The sequence below is a fragment of the Pseudopipra pipra genome, chromosome 18 (genome assembly GCF_036250125.1).
Source record: "Pseudopipra pipra isolate bDixPip1 chromosome 18, bDixPip1.hap1, whole genome shotgun sequence".
Classification (NCBI taxonomy): Eukaryota; Metazoa; Chordata; class Aves; order Passeriformes; family Pipridae; genus Pseudopipra; species Pseudopipra pipra.
The window spans coordinates 1,998,144-2,015,925 of record NC_087566.1 but is presented as its reverse complement, the minus strand read 5'-3'; the positions used below and the strand labels follow the sequence as shown (position 1 = coordinate 2,015,925).

The 17,782-nt window shown below is 57.6% G+C and overlaps 1 protein-coding gene across 4 annotated transcripts in view; it reads right to left on the bottom strand.

The window, feature by feature from the left end:
* Positions 1-17,782, bottom strand: part of NOS1 (nitric oxide synthase 1) — an 84,922-nt gene that overhangs the window by 59,126 nt on the left and 8,014 nt on the right. For 2 of the 4 annotated variants that reach the window (XM_064674648.1, XM_064674653.1), the window contains exon 1: positions 702-905. The exons of 1 other annotated variant lie outside the window; for it this stretch is intronic. The gene's annotated coding sequence lies outside the window, so the exon portion shown is untranslated. Of the gene's footprint in view, positions 1-701; positions 906-3,421; positions 3,621-17,782 lie in introns of those variants that run through there. One more of the 4 variants, XM_064674649.1, reaches the window with a different exon arrangement.

Sequence of the window (17,782 nt, the reverse complement as noted above, 5' to 3'; positions counted from 1 at the left end):
CTGCCCGCTCCGGACCCATCGCATCCGGCACCCGCCCGCTCCGGCCCCTTTCCCTTCCTTCCCTTCCCTCGCCGGGCACAGTGCCGGCTGTCCCGGGCTCGCTGCCCGCCGCTCCCGCTGCCCACCCCCGCACTCCCTGCACCTGCCCCTGCCTGCCCTTCCCGGGAAAAAACCTTCCCCAGATCCCCCGCGTGTCCCCCCGCGCCAGGAGCCCCCTCGCCCCATCCAAACTTGGTGCGCGGAGTTGCGGGGGAGGGAGACGCCGATTCCCGCAGCGCGGGGGGAGCCGGGCACGGGGGCGGTGGGCGAAGTTCTCGGGGGACCCCCGGGGCGCGGAGGGGCGAGGGAGGGGGCACAGCAGGGCCCGAGGGGGTGCGGTGGGAGCCACGTCTCGGCGCGCCCACCCACGACCCGGCTCTCCGGACCGGCAAAGCGGCTTTCCCCGGGCAGACCCCACGCGTGTCCCCCGCCTCGCGGAGCCCTCCTGCCCGCACCGGCGGGGCGGGGGTCCCGCTGCCGTCCCTCCTTTTCCCCGGCCAAGGGCTCGGCGCAGCCCCGGTGCCCCGAGCCCCGGTGCCCCGGCAGCGCTTCCGACGGGGCGCACGGTCCCGCGGGGCTCCGCGGCCGGTCCCGCACCCGCTGCCCCGCCGCAAAGTTTCCCGGAGAAGCGGCGCCCGGCGCGGGGCTGGGGGGGCACCTACCGTGCGGCGGAGAGGAGCCGTGCCCGGCCCCGCGCCCGTGCCCGGCCCCGCATCCCTCCCGGCGCGGCGCTGGGCTCGGCTGGGCTGGCAGGGGGGGAGCCAGTCCTCGCTGCGCCCCTTTATCCCAGCATCACCGAAACGAATCCGCTTTGACGTCCAACCAGGGTTTTTATGGGTGTGGAGCGAGCCGGTGCAGCCCTCATTAGGAGACACTCTGCTCTCCAAATCATACATCTTTTATATAACCTCATTTCCAGCGTGGCTTTTCTTCCCCCTCCCTCCCCTTGCCGGGGAGCGTCGCCCACCCCCCTCCCCAACTCCCCCACCAATTAAAGAGCTGAGAGACACCCCCCGGCCCCCACTTGTTGCCGGGAAGCTCCGCTCCACTGCCCGCGGGCTCAGCTCAGTCTGCCCCGCGGGAGTGGGGGGCTCTGCCTGACCCGGGGGGCTCAGCACTCCCCAGCTCCCTGCCCAGCCGTGCTGCAGCCCCCCCAATCCTGCTCCCAGCCAAGTTATGCTGCAGAAAAGCCCCCTCTTTCCCTGGCAGCCCCCTCTGCCCGCTCAGTGCCCGGGGCTCACAGCACCAGCCCCTCCTGGATATCCCAGTGTCCCCAGCCCGGATCCAGGCAGTGCTGGGACAGCCCTGTACCTCCGCTGCTGGAGCTGAACCTGGGCTGCACACAGGGGACAGAACAAAGGGTCTCCTCACCCCATTTCCCCTCCTGACTCTTTTCCTGCCCCCAGCAAGGCCCAGTGCAGACCCAGGCTTGACATCAGTCTCCAGGCTTTGGAACTGCGCTCATTCCCATGGCAACAACAAACACACAATTATAGATATATAATATTATATAAACCAAGTGGGCTCTCGGGCAGGAGTGTGAGGTTCACCTGCTCTCAGCCTCTTCCCGAGCTCAGGAGGCAGCTGCCACCAGGGCACAAGAGAGGTGGCTTCAAGCCTGGTGAAGATCCACAGCCCGTGGATGCCCGGTAGCTCCGGTGCCACCCACCCCGGGCAGCCCCACAGCCTGCCCCACTGCCTGGGCAAAGGCAGGCGAACAGCACACAGCACAGCAGGCCATTCAATCACGAAACTTCCCACAGGGAAGGGAAAACCGAGCAGCCCTGCTCCTCCAGGCACCCCGGGAGCTGTGCAGAGGTGGAGGAGGGCAGGGGACAGGCAAACGCAGCAGCAGAGCTGGGGCTGCTTCCCCCGTTCTCCCCGCTCCTCACACTAATCACCAGAGCTGTGTGCACCGTCTGGGGCTAATGAAAACATGATTATGACTATTTAGATGCAGGAGGACTAATCTAATAGCGAGCTAGCCAACGACATCTGCTCTGATCCACTGGTCAGGGAATCCTGCCCCGCGGAGGGATGAGTGGACACATGCTGATGAGGAAGGGCTTTGTGACCCCGTCGCAGGCTGAGAACACTCAGTGCGGCTGAGAAAAGTCCAAACGCTTCTCCCTTCAGTGCTCAGAGCTCTGAGCACGGCCTTAGAGCTGCAGGGCTCTGTGGGCTGGTGATTATCAGGGAGGCTGGTCCCCCTCGGATGGGGGTGGGTGCAGCGTGGCTGCAGGTCCAGCTCACAGGGCCGAGGGGTGTGATGGCACCCGGGTGGTGTTCGAGGGGACTCTGCCCTGCCAAAGCCACCCTGACACACGACAGGGGTTCTGGCCAGCAGCACCTCGCTGCTCCCCTGCCCTCCTGCCAGGGAGGCACATCCACTGGAGGCAAAGCCTTGCTGGGGAAGCAAAGCCCTGAGTGCTGGGATGAGGGTGAGCAGGGCTCCCTGTGCCACTCCGGGACACGGGTTTGGAAGTGCAGCTCACCCACCCACCACCCTGCAGCAGCACCCTCGGCAGGACCCCCGCCCTCTGCACCGGCCCGGAGCTTGGGAACTGCTCATCCCTGTGCCACGTCCTCCCAGGGCACGGCAGCACCTCCTCCACCCGCAGAGAACCGAGTGGGAACACGCTCATTTTCGGATCATCTGCAGCTTTGCTGCCTCCCGTAAATCCGGGCGAGCCGGGAGCGAAGTGACAGAACTGGAAGGGACCCGCCGGCCTGTGCTTGTCCTGTGCTCCCCCCGCGCCAGGGAGGAGCCCCAGGTAGCCTTTCCCTCCAGCTGGAAGCCATGAGTCAGCCCGGAGAGGAAGGCTTGGAGGTGCACAAACAACCGTCTGTGAACGGAGAAGGTGGAGCGAGACCCTCTCCAGCACATCTGCCCCCAGCGAGCCCGTTCCCACACAGCTCTTGGGGTGACAGCAAAGGTTTGCACCTCCCTTCCTCCAGCAAAAATTGTCTGGGGACAGGATGTCCCCACAGGGAACATATCCCTGTCATCCTGCCTCGTCCTCCTCGGGCAGCAAGAGCCCCGGAGAAGCCCCCTCCTGCCCAGCCCTGGCCATGGAAGTTGCTTCCCCCCTTCCCACAGCTGGGAGCAAATGCAAGCAGCGCTACCGAGCAAGTTATCCCCCAAAACTGCTCGGCAGAGGGAACGGCCTCTTCCCTGCCCCTCACGCAGCTGCTCCCCGGTTCTCCCTCTCCTCTGAAAGCAGCTCAGCGCCTCTTGCCTCTGGCCATATGCTGCCAGCGGTTAGAGAAGCCAAATATAAACGCAGCAGTTAATGCTCACCCAAGTTTCCTTCCCGCCCCCACCCCACCTCTCAAATCCTGGCTCTTTTCCCCTCTCCTGCTGCCCTTCTCCCTCACCCACCTCTCTCTGGGGAGCCAGCGGCGCCGGGGGCTCCAGCGGGTGCGTGGCAGGGAGCTGGAGCCGGGAATGCGAGCCGGCTGCGCTGCCGGAGCTCCCCGCCCGCCGCCGGCAATGTGCCGCTCAGGATGCTCGGCTCTCTAAGATCCTTAGGAAGCCGCGGCCCCGGCGCGGATCACACACACAATATCCCCGGCAGCTCCGGAGTTATTCGGCTGCTATTTCCATGCAACTCGAAATGCGTTCGAGGGATTATTGCCCGGGGACTAAAGAAACGGCTAAACATATTTATACTAAAGCTTTAGGAGCCTGTGGAACCGCGCACACACACACACACACACACACACACACACCAGCTGATAGCGGGGTCTGGCACAGAGACTGCGGCGATTTGGGACAAATCCCAGGATTGTCTGTCTGTGCTCTAGTTTAGAGCGGGCGCCGATGCTGGTGCTTGCCTAGAGGTGGCAGTGAGCCTTCGCTCTTCTCCTCGCCCCGAACGCGGCTCAGGAGGGCCCGGGAAGTCCCGGCCGAGCCGGAGCTCTGCCCTCTCCGCTGGGCCGGCGAAGGGTTTGCTGTGGGCATTCAAAAAAACGCCCCCCAAAAAACGTGGGCATCGAAAAAATGCGCATCCAAAAAAAAAAACCCCTAAATACCGGTGTCGAGCCCACAGGTGTGACCTGCAGAATCAGGTGACCCTGATCAGGGGTGACCCACCCAGAATCCCCCCTGAGCACACCCCCGCCGCAGGCTCCATCCTCCCCTCTGCACGGTGCCCGGGGCACAGGGTGGGCGTTGCTGAAACCCAAACTGCCTTTAGCACGGGGTAGAAACTGGGTTTTACCACATCCAGGCTGCCCTTCAGACCTGGCAGCACGTGGCCGAGGCAGCTCCCTTTTAGACACATCCCGGTGCCACCTCCCAGCTCCACCAGCCCTATGACTTTTTTTGGGGGGGAGGGGGAAACCCTTTGCTCCCTACAAGCTGTAACAACCCCTGGACTACCAGGCAGAGCCGTGGCAATGTGAAGGCTTCCAGCACAAACACCAAGACTCCACAAGACACCTGTAAACCCCACCAAAAGCTTCATACAAGTCCTAAAACTCCCCACAGCGGGGGTCAGAGCTGGGAATGTGCTGCTGGGAAGATTCCTTCGGAGTGTGGCTCGGCCTCCCAGGGCACCGAGTGGGTTATGAAGGGTGATCTCTCTCTCTCACACGTGGGCACACACACACACACACACACACACGAAATCTAATAAAAAGATATTAGTCGAGGAGTATTTGGCTCCTGGCATTCAACTATCTCGAGCTTCATACAGACACCAAAGAAATGAAATTATGGGAGCACACAAACAAGAAATTCCAGGGGGATGAATTAATGCTTCATCGCTGTTACAGGGCAGAGAAGCACCTGTCTGTCTTCCCTTGCATTTCTTTCTTCTTGGACTTCAAAATACGATCCCCCCCCCCACCTTTAAAAGTCACGACAGCGTGTTTCCTCCAGCCCCAGCCCTACCACCTTTCCATCAAAACCAGAATCGCTTTCATTATCATTTTAAGGACACGTCGGAGGGCTGACAAACGCACAAACGGGGTTCAAGGGCTTCTTGTAAATCCGGGGTCTAATTTAGACAGATTTAAAAAAAAAAAAAAAACAAACTCCTGCTTTAAGACCTCCCTGCACAGCCTGGAAGGGGTTCGAGTCCCTTCTGGGTTATTCAGATGCAAACGCTGTTTTGAAGCACAAGTGTCTGAGCCATCCACCGGCAGCTGGAAGTTCGGGGGCAGATGCTTCGCAGCAGCAGCAGAGCTACACGACTCCAGTGGAATCAGCAGAATCGAGATCATTAAAGCCAGCTAAAACCAGCCAGTCCTCGGGATTTTGTACCATCTGAGTCCCTGTTTCAAGCCTTTCTGGTGGGATCGGGCCCCCAAGCAGCACCTTTTCACCTTTAGGTCGATTATGGGCGTAATTACAAAGCAGAAAAGCCACTTCTGTGTCGACCTTAAGCAGCGCGTTTAGAGGTTTAAATTTGTTTTCTTTTTTTTCTGTGCAGTGACACATTTCAGAGGGCTGCAGGTTAAAGACTCTTTTGAAAAGACCCAAATCCTTAATCTTAAGTGAAAAGTTATCACCGGAGGACCTTGGGGTGGGTGGTGACAAACACAGGAAAGGGCCCTGCGTCAGCCAGGGCTCTGGGTAAATAGGGCCGGGGAGGAGAGTGGCGGGCTGGGAGCAGCCTGACGAGCCTGATAAGCCAAATCTGCAAAGCATTCATTGCAAAAACCGACACAAAGCAAACCCAAAAGCAGAGGAACAGCTGCTGTCGAGTCCTTAATTTCTAAAGAGGAGCAAGAAGGAAAATAAAAAAAAAAAATTAAATAAAAAAAAAAGCCCAAAATAACCCACTCCCCACCGGCAAAGCCCCTCCCGTGCTGCCCCACAGGGGGGGTGGGAGGGAGGCTCCAGCATCCCTGCTCCCCCCAGACCCCTGGAATGAAGCAGAGAATTTGGGATAGAGCTGGGCAGCCCCTCCCACACATCAACCCTGAGGGCAGGGTTAGATGGGATATTGGGAAGGAATTCCTGGCTGGGAAGGCCCTGGCACAGGTTGCCCAGAGAAGCTGTGGCTGCCCCTGGATCCCTGGAAGTGTCCAAGGCCAGGCTGGAGCAACCTGGGCTAGTGGGAGGTGTCCCTGCCCATGGCAGGGGGGGAAAAGGATGAGCTTTAAGGTCCCTTCCCATCCAAAGCATTCCATGACTCTGTGACGATCCCACCTTCTTCCTGGATGGAGCAGCAAAACCCAAGGGGAAGGTGGAAACACCAAAGGCTAATCCAGGCCCCAAATCACTCACAGCCCCAGCAAAATTAATAATAACAATAACAATAACAATAATAATAATAATAATAATAATAATAATAATAAAGAAGCCCTGAGTGATGTTCAAGCGTGGAGGGACCAAAGGTGTTGGTTTCCCACCCCGAAATCAGCACCGTTCAGCCACAGCCCAAGAGCAGCCATGGATCATTCCCAGCCCAAACAAACAAACAAAAAGGGAGACAAACAACAACTCCAGAGACACAGAGATGTTTTTTTCCATCTTTTCTCTCCCAAAGCAAACAGAAAGGCGGCGTTCAGCCTCCCCACCAACCGAGCAGAAGTTTGCAGAAGCTGCGCCAGGAATTCAGATTTATTTCTGGCACGACTTTAATGGGATGTCGAAGCGCTGCTGTCATTTAAAGGTATTTAACAGCTTTTTCTGAGCAAAGCCCTTCCCCAGGGCGCTTTGCTTCGAGCTGCTTGGGCAACCAGCGTGGCCAGGAGAGCTCAGCACCCCGACACCGAGCCCTGGCAGCAGGTTGGAGTATGCCCAGGCCCCGAGTTCACGGCTTTAAAAAAATAAAATAATAATCAAAAAATCAATGTACGGCTTTTTGGCTACCTCCAGACCCGGCTCGGTGATTCACTCGCTTCCAAAGGTTCTCTGCCTGGGGTCAGAAGTGTCCCTGATGTTTTTCCTTGGGAGATCAGTGGTGCCACGTGGGTTTCAGCCCAAACCTCGTCCCCCTCCTTGGTATCCCACACTTTTCAGCCCCCTGGGACCCATTTTCATAACAAAATCGGGGCTGGAAAATTCTCACCCCGATGCACAGTTCTCACAAAAACACCCTGTTGTTCATATCTCAGCCCTGCCATGGAATTCAGCTGCATTTAAGAAGAGGCAGATGGAGAAACCAGAGCCCAGCTGGACAAACCCTGCTCCCAAGGGTATCCCCAAAAAGAAGAAACACCCCTCAGAACCTTCTAATGGTTTGGTGCTGTCAGAGGAGGGAAGTTGTGCCTGTGTTTAAAATCCAGAGGGTTTCCACCTCTTAATGTTAAAAACCAGAGGGTTTCCACCTCTTAATGTTAAAAACCAGGGGGTTTCCACCTGTTAATGTTAAAAATTGGAGGGTTTCCACCCCTTGACATCTCTGGTGGGTGGTGGTGACTCCACCAAGGAGGTTTGGCTGCCCACAAACCCCAAACCAGCTGCAAAGAAATGTCTTTCCCTCGGTGTGCAGCTCATCCAGTCGTGGATAAGTCCCTGGCAAGGAGAGGTTTCCTGATGTCCCATCCCTGGAAGTGCTCAAGGCCGGGTTGGATAAACCTGGAGCAACCTGGGCTAGTGGGAGGTGTCCCTGCCCATGGCAGGGGGTGGCACTGGGTGAGCTTTAAGGTCCCTTCCCACCCAAACCAGTCTGGGATTCCACGATGGGCACACACAGACCTTCCCAGTCCCCCCCACTCAGACCTGGGATCCTGCCCAGTTTGCAGTGGGAGGTGGTGAAATCCTGGGATATCCTGTCTCTCCGTGCCAGGAAAACACTGGAGGGGCCCCACCTGTTTGGATTTCCAGGCTCCCGCTTTCCCTGCTGCCTCCTAACACCCTTCACCCTCGGGAGAGGGCTCAGCTCAGTGAGGACTGAGCCCATCGTGGTGACAGGAGCACCTGAGCCAGGTCCTGCCCACAGCCAAGCCTGGGCTTGTCCAGGCTTTGCCCAACGAGCCTGTGGGTATCCTGGTCTCTCCTAATGCCTTGTGTGGAGCTGGGGAATGGTTCTGCTGGCTGGGGGGTCGTGGCTGTGTCCCTCCACACCCACCTGGGTGAGCTCTGCTGCTCCGTCCAGGGAGGAGCTGGGAGCATCACAGGGTCATGGAATGGTTTGGGTGGGAAGGGACCTTAAAGCTCTGGGGGTGATGGGCCCCACTGTCCCCCAGAGCAGGGGGAGCAGCACTGCCATCACCCTCAGGCTCCTTCAGTGGCCCCCTCAGCACAGGGGACAGTCCCTTGGCCGCTGGTGGGACCCTGTTGGAAAGGGAAATTTGGTTGTGGCTGCAGCCCCCCGAGTCCTCCATCAGTGCCCCCAGCCAGGGCAGCCACTGCTGCAGCAGATGGGCTGAATCCCCCCTCAGCCCACCACTGAATCCTGGAGGAGAGCCCACCCAGGAGGCTGGAGACCCCCAGGATTCACCCCCATGCTGGACAGCCCCAGCCCCATCCCATCCCCACCAGCCCCTCAGGGCTTTCTGAGAGCAGCACAGGATGGTCCAGCCAGCAGGGAGGGAGAGGTGCCCAGGGTACACCAGGAGAGCTGGCATCCAAACCAGCCTGGGGTTTTCTTGTTTGTTTTGTTTTTATTTTATTTTATTTTTAGCGATGTTATTTTCCCATCCTCGTTTTGAGGGTGTTTTGCTGCAGGAGCAGCTGATGGGCTGGAAAAAAAGGCTCTCTGAGAGTTAGGAGAGCGGGGGGTACCCAGCCGTGCAGCCCAAGGGAGAGGTTTGAGGCTAAAAACACAGCAAACAGGAAAAACAGCCCAACAAATAAACAGGCCACCTTGGACCAGTGAAGCACTGCCCCATGAAACACTGGAAAAAAACCACCCTCCTCCCCAGTTCTCGTTTTAAAAACGGGAAACTGAGGCATGGAAGGGCCCAAGGTTGGTCACGATGGGTTTGCAGCACCCCCGGGGCCAAATTTCAAAGGGAAACATTAAAAATATCGAAGCATTTTTCTTTTTTCCCTCCCCTGCCCGCTGGATGGGCTCAGGGTTTTCCCTGCGAGGTTAAAGGACCATCAGGAATTCCTCGAGGGGAAGGGGAAGGCTGGAAAAGTCTCACCCCAGTGCACCAGCAACAGCCAGAGGAGCCCAGCCCGGGACTTGGCAAACCAAATGCTTCTGATTGCCACTGAGACAGAAATAAATGGGAGTCAGGAACTCCCAAAGAAAGACTGGGAAGAAAAGGAACAAACACCAAGCAGGATCAAGATCGAGCAAGAAAAGAGCTGCTGCAAAACCCCGAGTCACAGCAGGAGGATCCTTCCCTGCTCCTTGAGCTGCATCAAAGAGTTCCCAGCCCCAAAGTGCTCCCCAGAAGAGAGCCCAGCACTGCCCAGGGGGGCTGCTCCTCATCCCTGGGTGAAATGAGGCCGATTTGGGAGGTTTGGGGACACCTGCAAGCTGCTGGAGGAGGAGGGGAGGGATGTGGGATCAGCAGAGGCTCCACAGAGATGCTGCCAGGGCTGGAGCCCCTCTGCTCTGGAGCCAGGCTGGGAGAGCTGGGGGGGTTCCCCTGGACAAGAGAAGGCTCCAGGGAGAGCTGAGAGCCCCTGGCAGGGCCTAAAGGGGCTCCAGGAGAGCTGGAGAGGGACTGGGGACAAGGGATGGAGGGACAGGACACAGGGAATGGCTTCCCACTGCCAGAGGGCAGGGAGAGATGGGAGATTGGAAAGGAATTGCTGGCTGTGAGGGTGGGGAGGCCCTGGCCCAGGTTGCCCAGAGAAGCTGTGGCTGCCCCTGGATCCCTGGAAGTGTCCAAGGCCAGGTTGGATGGGCTTGGAGCAACCTGGACTGGTGGGAGGTGTCCCTGCCCATGGCAGGGGGGGAAATAAGATCATCTTTAAGGTCCCTCTCAACCCCAACCATTCCATGATTCCATGGGCTGGTTTAGATGAGCTATTAGGAAGAGATTCCTCCCTGTCAGGGTGGGGATGGGCTGGAATGGATTTCCCACAGGATGCCCCATCCCTGCAAGTGTCCAAGGCCAGTTTGGAGCAGCCTGGGCTGGTGGGAGCTGTCCCTGCCCAGGGCAGGGGGTGGAATGGGATAAGCTTTGAGGGGCTGCTGCTCTTTGAGCTAATCCAGCCCCTGCTGTGGGTTTGCACCCAAACCCCACAGCCTGCACAGGTCATTGCTCCTGTGCTCCCCTGCCCTGACCTCACCCCAGCCCGGGGCCACGGTGGCCAAGGGGTCCCACTGATGAGCCAGGACAGGATCAGTGCTGACCCCCCCAGCTCTCACACTGCCCGTGGTCACACCCCAGGAGGCCACTGCCCTTCCCTGCTGCAGCTTGAAGGCAGAACCAAACACCCCTTGGTGTCATCCCACTCTCCCACCAAGGAACCGCCGCCTCTCCGGAGCGCGTGTCCCCCTCACGGCCTGGCTCCCCTTCCCTGCTGGTTTGTAAAGAACTCTCTCTCTCGCCTTCCCTGGATTTTGGAGCGATAACACAACCTCAGAGGTGTTTTTCTTGCTCTCAGGGTCCTGTCAGCCCCCCCAGGGGAGGGCAGGGCAGCCTGAGCTGCCCTCGTGGGGCACAGGACGAGCCAGAGCCCTTCAAACCTCCGACGCCACCACCAGAGATGGAACCCGAGAAAGGCTCCCCCACTCCTTTTTCTTGCTCTCTCTTTGGTTTTTCTCTTCCTCTCCCCCTTCTCCCCCCACCCCCCCCAAGCCTCTTATTCCCAGTGGCCAAGAACATTTAGTCTGGCCGGGAAAAGGAAATCTCATTACAGAATTATGGTTCATTTAGCAGGTCCCACTGGAAGCCCTGCAATAACCACTGGCTTCCTAACAGGATTAGCCAGTGTCTGAACCTCCCGATCTCCCTGCAGGCATCTCCACTCCCCAGACAGGCTCAGGGACCCCAGAAAACCGCGAGCAGCCACAGAAACCCACGGCTGAGGTGGATGCAGGGAAGGGAAGATCGAGGGGAGCCCAAGGTGGCTTCGTGGGTGTGAACGTGGGTGCCGCCAGCTGGGGTTGGGACAGGTTATCCCAGAGGTCATCCCAGGCTCTCCAGATGCAAATCCCACTTTGCTTGGCTCTTTTGGCCTCTTCCAACCTGTCCATTCTCACCCAAGGCTGCAGGTTGGTTCCCATGAGGGGGCTGGGGATATTAATGTGGGAAGCACAAGGAAGACACTGGAGCAGTGCAAGTTCTGCTGCAGGGTTGGACATGACATTCCCCACCTGCTGCACCAGCACCCAGGTGCTCCTTGGAGCTGGTTGAGGCTCCTCCTGACATCAGTCTTGGAGTCTGCATGACCATGGAGGTGTTTGGTTGGCATCACATTGTCACCAAGGTGACATGATTCCTGGGATCAGCTCTCTCTTGCTGAAAGGACAGGAAAATACGATCCAGAAGAGAAGGTGAAGAAAAAAAATCCAAATTGTTCAGGGCCACCAGAACAGCCAAGGCCAGGTTTTGCCTTCAGTGCTGCTGAAATCTCTTTGCTTCTCCCATCCCTGTCCCTTCCCAATACCAGGAAGAGGTGGAGAAAGGGCAATAAATTGGGGGTAGCACATGTGGCACCAGCTCCTTGGTTTCACAGGGGTGAACATCTGCCTCTCGCCACTGTTTCATGACCACAACTGTTCACACATGGAGGGAACACAAATGCTGTGCCCACCAGCAGAGCCATCAGGCTGAGGATGGCAAATCCAGCTCTTCCAACAGCCTGGAGCTGGCTGAGGGCTTGGCACAGCAGGCTGGCCCTGGGCAGGGAGGCAACAGCAGGAGGGTTGTAAAATATCCTGCCTCCAACAACCGGGGTAGACGGTGGGAAGTGTCTCAGCAGCTCCCTCCAGGTGTCACCTGGGAAAGAAGGAGCTCAAAGCATGAGCAGAATTGGCCTGGTTTGCCTCCCTTGGAGCAGGGAGAGGCAGCACAGCTTTGGTTTAACCAACAGCAAGAAGGAGGAAAACTGTTTGAACGAGTTTGCCAAGTGGTGTCATCACACACCTTACTCCATCACACCCCTACTCATCCTTATCCCATCACACCTCTATCCATCCCTATCCCATCCCACCTCTACTCATCCCTGTCCCATCACACCCCTACTCATCCCTATCCCATCACACCTCTACTCATCCCTATCCCATCACACCTCTACTCATCTCTATCCCATCACACCTCTACCCTTCTTATCCCATCCCACCCCTACTCATCCCTATCCCATCCCACCTCTATCCATCCCTATCCCATCACACCTCTACTCATCCTTATCCCATCCCATCTCTACTCTCCTTATCCCATCCCACCTCTCTCCAGGGAGCCTCCCACTGCCCCATTTTTCTGTCCCAAGGAAGGGGGGATTCCCTCATCCCTCTGTGTTTGGGGGGATTCCCTCACCCCTCTATTTGGGGGGGATTCCCTCACCCCTCTGTTTGGGGGGGATTCCCTCACCCCTCTGTGTCTGGGGGGATTCCCTCACCCCTCTGTGTTTGGGGGGATTCCCTCACCCCTCTGTGTTTTGGGGGGGATTCCCTCACCCCTCTGTGTCTGGGGGGGATTCCCTCACCCCTCTGTTTGGGGGAGATTCCCTCACCCCTCTGTGTCTGGGGGGATTCCTTCACCCCTCTGTTTTGGGGGGGATTCCCTCACCCCTCTGTGTCTGGGGGGTCTGTCAGTGCCCCAGGAGAGCCCCTCGTGCCCACCCAGCCTGTTTGTGTCCCATCACAGGGACTCTCCCTGGAGCAGCTGCTGGATCAGAGGGTGGTTGCACTAACGTGTTCAGGGACACTCCAACAGCTGCACAGAGACCCTCCCCCGGCTCTCCACGCTTTTATTCCATATATTCCCCGCTGCCAGTGCCCTTGAAGGACTCACAGTGAGAGGTTGTGGAGTAACACTCCTGATTGATACACGGCCTAATAGAAAATTGGGACAGGCTGAGGTTCCAGGGCTGCCAGTGACAGGATCTGACTGCACAAACAGACCCAAAGACGAGCTCTAATCCTGAAAAGAAATGAGCTCAAGGCAATAATTCAGAGTTCTGGGGTTTACCCACCGGGCATCACAACGGGGGTGAAGCAGGTTCAGCCTGTCAGCTGATCCCTGGAGTTATTCCACAGGTTGCACAGAATATTCTGAGTTGGGAGGGACCACAAGGACACCGAGTCTAACTCTTAAGTGAATGGCCCAGAGGAGTCTTTCTGAACTTCTGCCCTTTCTTAACTTATTTTTATTCTGTATGTTCAGGCCTGACTCCAGACAGACAGACCTTGGTCACTGAGGGTGACAGTCACTAAAATACAGAGCAGGGGTCACACCTTGGGGGATCATCCCCTGGGGGCAGGGAGCTCGGGGGTGGGGGTGTGTGTTGATGTCACAATTCGATTATAACGAACCAAAGTCATCCAAGGAGAGTGATTTCACCACGACTGTCAGCTCAGCAGCAAGACATCTCCTCCCCTCTCCTTTGGTTTATCAGAGATAAACCTGCCTCAAGGTTTATCAGCTACGAGGTGCCATCAGATTCTCCTCCCGAAAAGGATTTCAGCAGAAAATCAGAGGAATTCAACAGAAATCCTTTTAGGATCCTTTCAGAAATCCTTGGCCACTCCACTTGAACACCCTCCACTTCATCCCCCATAACAACTGTGCCTAAGGCTGCGTGTGGGGAATCATCCTGGAATTCCTCTGCGGGGGATGCCCCCACATTCCAGCCAGGGAGCAGCAACTGCATTTCCCCCCGTGATTTCTGTGCCATTAGAACGTGGATATAACTTCCCAGTTTTCTCTGATTTTACCCCCAATCCTCTTGGCACCCCGTGGCAGAGCCCACTCTGTCCTTTCAGCAAGAGAGAGCTGATCCCAGGGATCGTGTCACCTTGGTGACAATGTGATGCCAACCAAACACCTCCATGGTCATGCAGACTCCAAGACTGATGTCAGGAGGAGCCTCAACCAGCTCCAAGGAGCACCTGGGTGCTGGCTCAGGTGCAGCAGGCAGGGAATGTCATGTCCAACCCTGCAGCAGAACTTGCATCACCCATGGGATGGGTGATGCACCCCTGGGGTGCAGCCCTGCAGAGCTCCAGGTCCCCCGGCCCCCACGGTCCCCACGAGGGGTGGGAGCCCTGGGAGGGCTTGGAGCCCACCAGAGCCCCACCTCCAGAGCTGCCTCTCCTCTCTGACAGCACCAGGAGCCTGGAATGTTGCCTCCCAACTTGGATACTCCGAACGGGTTGAGGTGGCTGAGAAACATCATCGGTGCCGGAGGAAACAAGGAAATAATGGGGTTGTTTTTCTGAAGGCAGAGCCCTGAATCCCCGTCCCCCCACCAGCAGGGGTTTCCATCATTAGGAAGCCTTTTGTCTGGCTGTGGTGGCCTTCACACCTCTCTGTGGGCCGGGGTTCAGCGCCGGGGCAGCGCTCGCAGGGCGGCAGCGAGCGGGGTTTGTGAGAGCGGGGCAGGAGGGACCTTCCCAAAAAAAACCTCGGGGACCTCCTGGGTTTGGCAGCACCCAGCCTGGGGTGAAGGCTGTGGGGAGGGAGGAGGCAGGGATGAGGCAGGGATGATGAGAGGAGGGGAAGCTCTGCTCCTGAGCACAGCGTTTAATTCCGTTTGCGGCGTCTCCCCGGGGCCGAGGGCTGAGCGAGAGGCCAGGAGGGATGAGGTGTTTGTGGAGCTAATGAGAACACGTGGGCTGTAATTATCCCGCTGGGGAGAGCACCCCAGGAGGGGGCAAACCCCTGTTCCAGGCTTTCCACCAGCCTCAGAGACCAGGAACACAAGCGGATCCTCCGTGGAGAGGGGAGGACAGACGACCTCTCTTGGAAAAGGGGTGTCTGAGCTCTGCCAGAGCACCAGGGCCAGGATGGTCTCGCTCCCTCAGTGCAGAAATCGCTGTTGTACCACTCACCTCGGCTTTTGGGAGGGTTTTTTTATCCCCTGTTGCCTGCAGACGGAGCTGGCACAGAGGTGGCAGTGCCCTGCTCTCCTCAGGGCCCCCCGAGCCCCGTCCCCCTTCCCAGCACTGCTCTCTGCCACCACTTGGCAGACTGGGAACGTCACTGGGTGAGCTGGGAGTGAACAGATCTGACCCTTTAGCAGGGCCAGGTACAACATCCGAGAGCATCAACCACCCAGGGAGGGGGACACAGGGCTTGGCCTCACCAGCAGCAAGTCTTGACACAACCACAAACCACCCACTGCCCGAAACCGCCTCACAGCTCCCCCCTCACCCCCCTCTTCTCCAGTTTCTCTCTCCTCTTGTTTGTTTGTTTGGCCATCCAAGCATTTATCAGCAGCAACAGGGCTCTGGCAGCCCAAAACTTCCCCTTGGGAAAGAAGTTCTGGCATCCAGCAACCAAGTCAGGAGACTCTGGAAAGTTGCTCCGAGCCTGTCTCATCTCACGACTTGACATATCCCCGCTGTCCATTTCCCTTCCCAAGGAAATCTGATTTGTTCCAAAGTTTATAGTTTCAGTGACCTAATCCCAGCATAGTTGTTCCTGTTTCCCTTTAATTTACTGCCGCAGCTCGTATTAATTGACGTATTGCAGAGGGTTTTGAGCCAAGCTAATTGTTTTAGAAAGAGGAAAAAAAAGGAGAAAGAGAGGGAGATGTGAGGTCCCTTAGTGGATTACGGAGGGATTGGAGCGGGGAACCGGCAGCCACTTGGAAAAAGCAATAACTCCAAACAGAAGCAACAGTCTGGAGAGGGGGAGGCTCTCCGGGCTGCTGCTCACAAGGTGCTGTCGTGATCCCTGCAAACAGAAATAACTTCCCTGGGATGACCTTGAGGAGAGAGGAAAGGAGAGGGAGAGCAGGGCTGGGACAGCTCTGCTGGAGCTGCCTTCACCCTTCTGCTTCCTCCCTCACCTGAGCTGCTTCTGTCTCTGGGGGATGGTGGGGAGCAGGAGAGCTCCTGAGCACAGGGAAAGGCAGATGTCACCCATCCTCCAGCAAGGATGAGCCAGGGAAGCACAGGCAGCTCAGCTCCCCCGAGAAGGTGATGGAGCAAATCCTCCTGGATGCTCTTTCCAGCCATGATGGACGGGAGAGACACTGGGAACTGCCAGCAGGGATTTCTCAGGTGTAAATCAGGGCCAATGGACCTGCTCACTGCCAGGGAGGGAGGGCTGGCTCTGTGGATCCAGGAGGAGCAGTGCAAGCTGGGGAACTTCACTCCAGCAGGGCCTTTGCCAGAGTTTTCCGTAGTATCATAGAATAAAATCATGGAATGGTTTGGGTTGGAAGGGACTTTTAAGATCAACTAATCCAACCCCCTGCCATGGGCAGGGATACCTTCCACTAGCCCAGGTTGCTCCAGGCCCTGTCCAACCTGGCCTTGGACACTTCCAGGGATCCAGGGGCAGCCACAGCTTCTCTGGGCAACCTGTGCCAGGGCCTCCCCACCCTCCCTGTGAAAAACTTCTTCCTTATATCCAATCTAAATCAATCCTGTTCCTGCTTAAAACCACCCCCCCTTGTCCTGTCCTGGTGGCCAAGTGGTGGATAACCAGCTGGACTGAGGCTGCACCCTCAGCTCATTCCCAGAGGACACCAGGGAGGGAGGAGCAGATGACAGCAGAGCCCAACAGGAGCCCAGGGAATTCGGAGGCAAACACCAAGTGCTGCCCCTGGAATGGGATAACCCCAAAGGACAGGACAGGCTGGGGCCAAAGAGCTGTGAAGCAGCTTTGGAGGAAGGATCTGGAGATGCTGGAGGACAAGGACAACCAGAGTTCAGCTTGGCCAAATCCAGCTGCTTCCCTGGGCTGTGTCAGTCCCCTCTGTTTGCCTCTTACAGGTCTGGGTGGTGTCCAGGTCTGGGCTCCACGGGATCAGGCAGACAGGGACACGCTGGAGGAGCCCAGGGGAGACCCCCCTGAGCAAGAGGCAGGAGCACAGAGTGCACAGGGGGAGGCTGCAGGAGCTGGGCTCCTTCTCCTCAGGGAAGAGGAGGGGGAGAAGGGAAGAGCAGGGGGAGAAGGGAAGAGACATGTCTGCAAGCACCGGAGTGGAAGCTGGGGAGGAGACAGGGGGAGGTCAGCAGAGGATGAGATGTGATGGCACAGGGTGGAACATCAGACAGTCTGACTTGCTGTTGGGGGAGCTAAAGGTGTCCCCCATGAAGGTGGTAAAACACACGGGATTGTCACTCCTGGAGTTCTGTGGAACCTGGCCCTGGGCACCCACCTCTGGCCCTGCCTTGGGTGAGGCAGCCCGTGGTGCAGGCAGAGGAGGCAGGGTGAAAGGCAGAGAACAGAGGATGCTCCTACAGTCTGGAGAGGTTTGGAGACTTCACACACAGTTTTGGGGGTTGGTTTTGAGCAGAAGCCAACAGAGAACAAGACAGAGGAGGAAGAGGCTCCACCCGATGGAAGCACACTCTTTCTAGCACCAGACGTGCACTGTGGTGCTCCAGGCAGCTCCTATTCCATGGAATCACACAGCAAGGGAGGAAAAGGGATCTCCTCTGCCCTCCCTCATCCCCCTGCTCCCCATCCCTAGCATCCCTCCTCCATTTCCAGAACCAAAACCCTGGGTCGAACCAAATCTCTCCAGGGAGCACCACAGTGGAGAAGCCTTTTGGAGATGGGGATACCTGGAGGGACACCCCGCCCTGCTGGGAGACCCCAAGAGGAAAACCCAACTGCCATGAGCCCCTGACACCCTCTGAACCACAGCATTAAAGTTTGCCAGGCAAGAAACTCGCTCCTTGTTGTTTTCCTGGTCGAAATCCCCCCCTTCCCCATAAATCACCCGAGGCTGTTTCAGCACTGCTCTCACGGAGAGGGT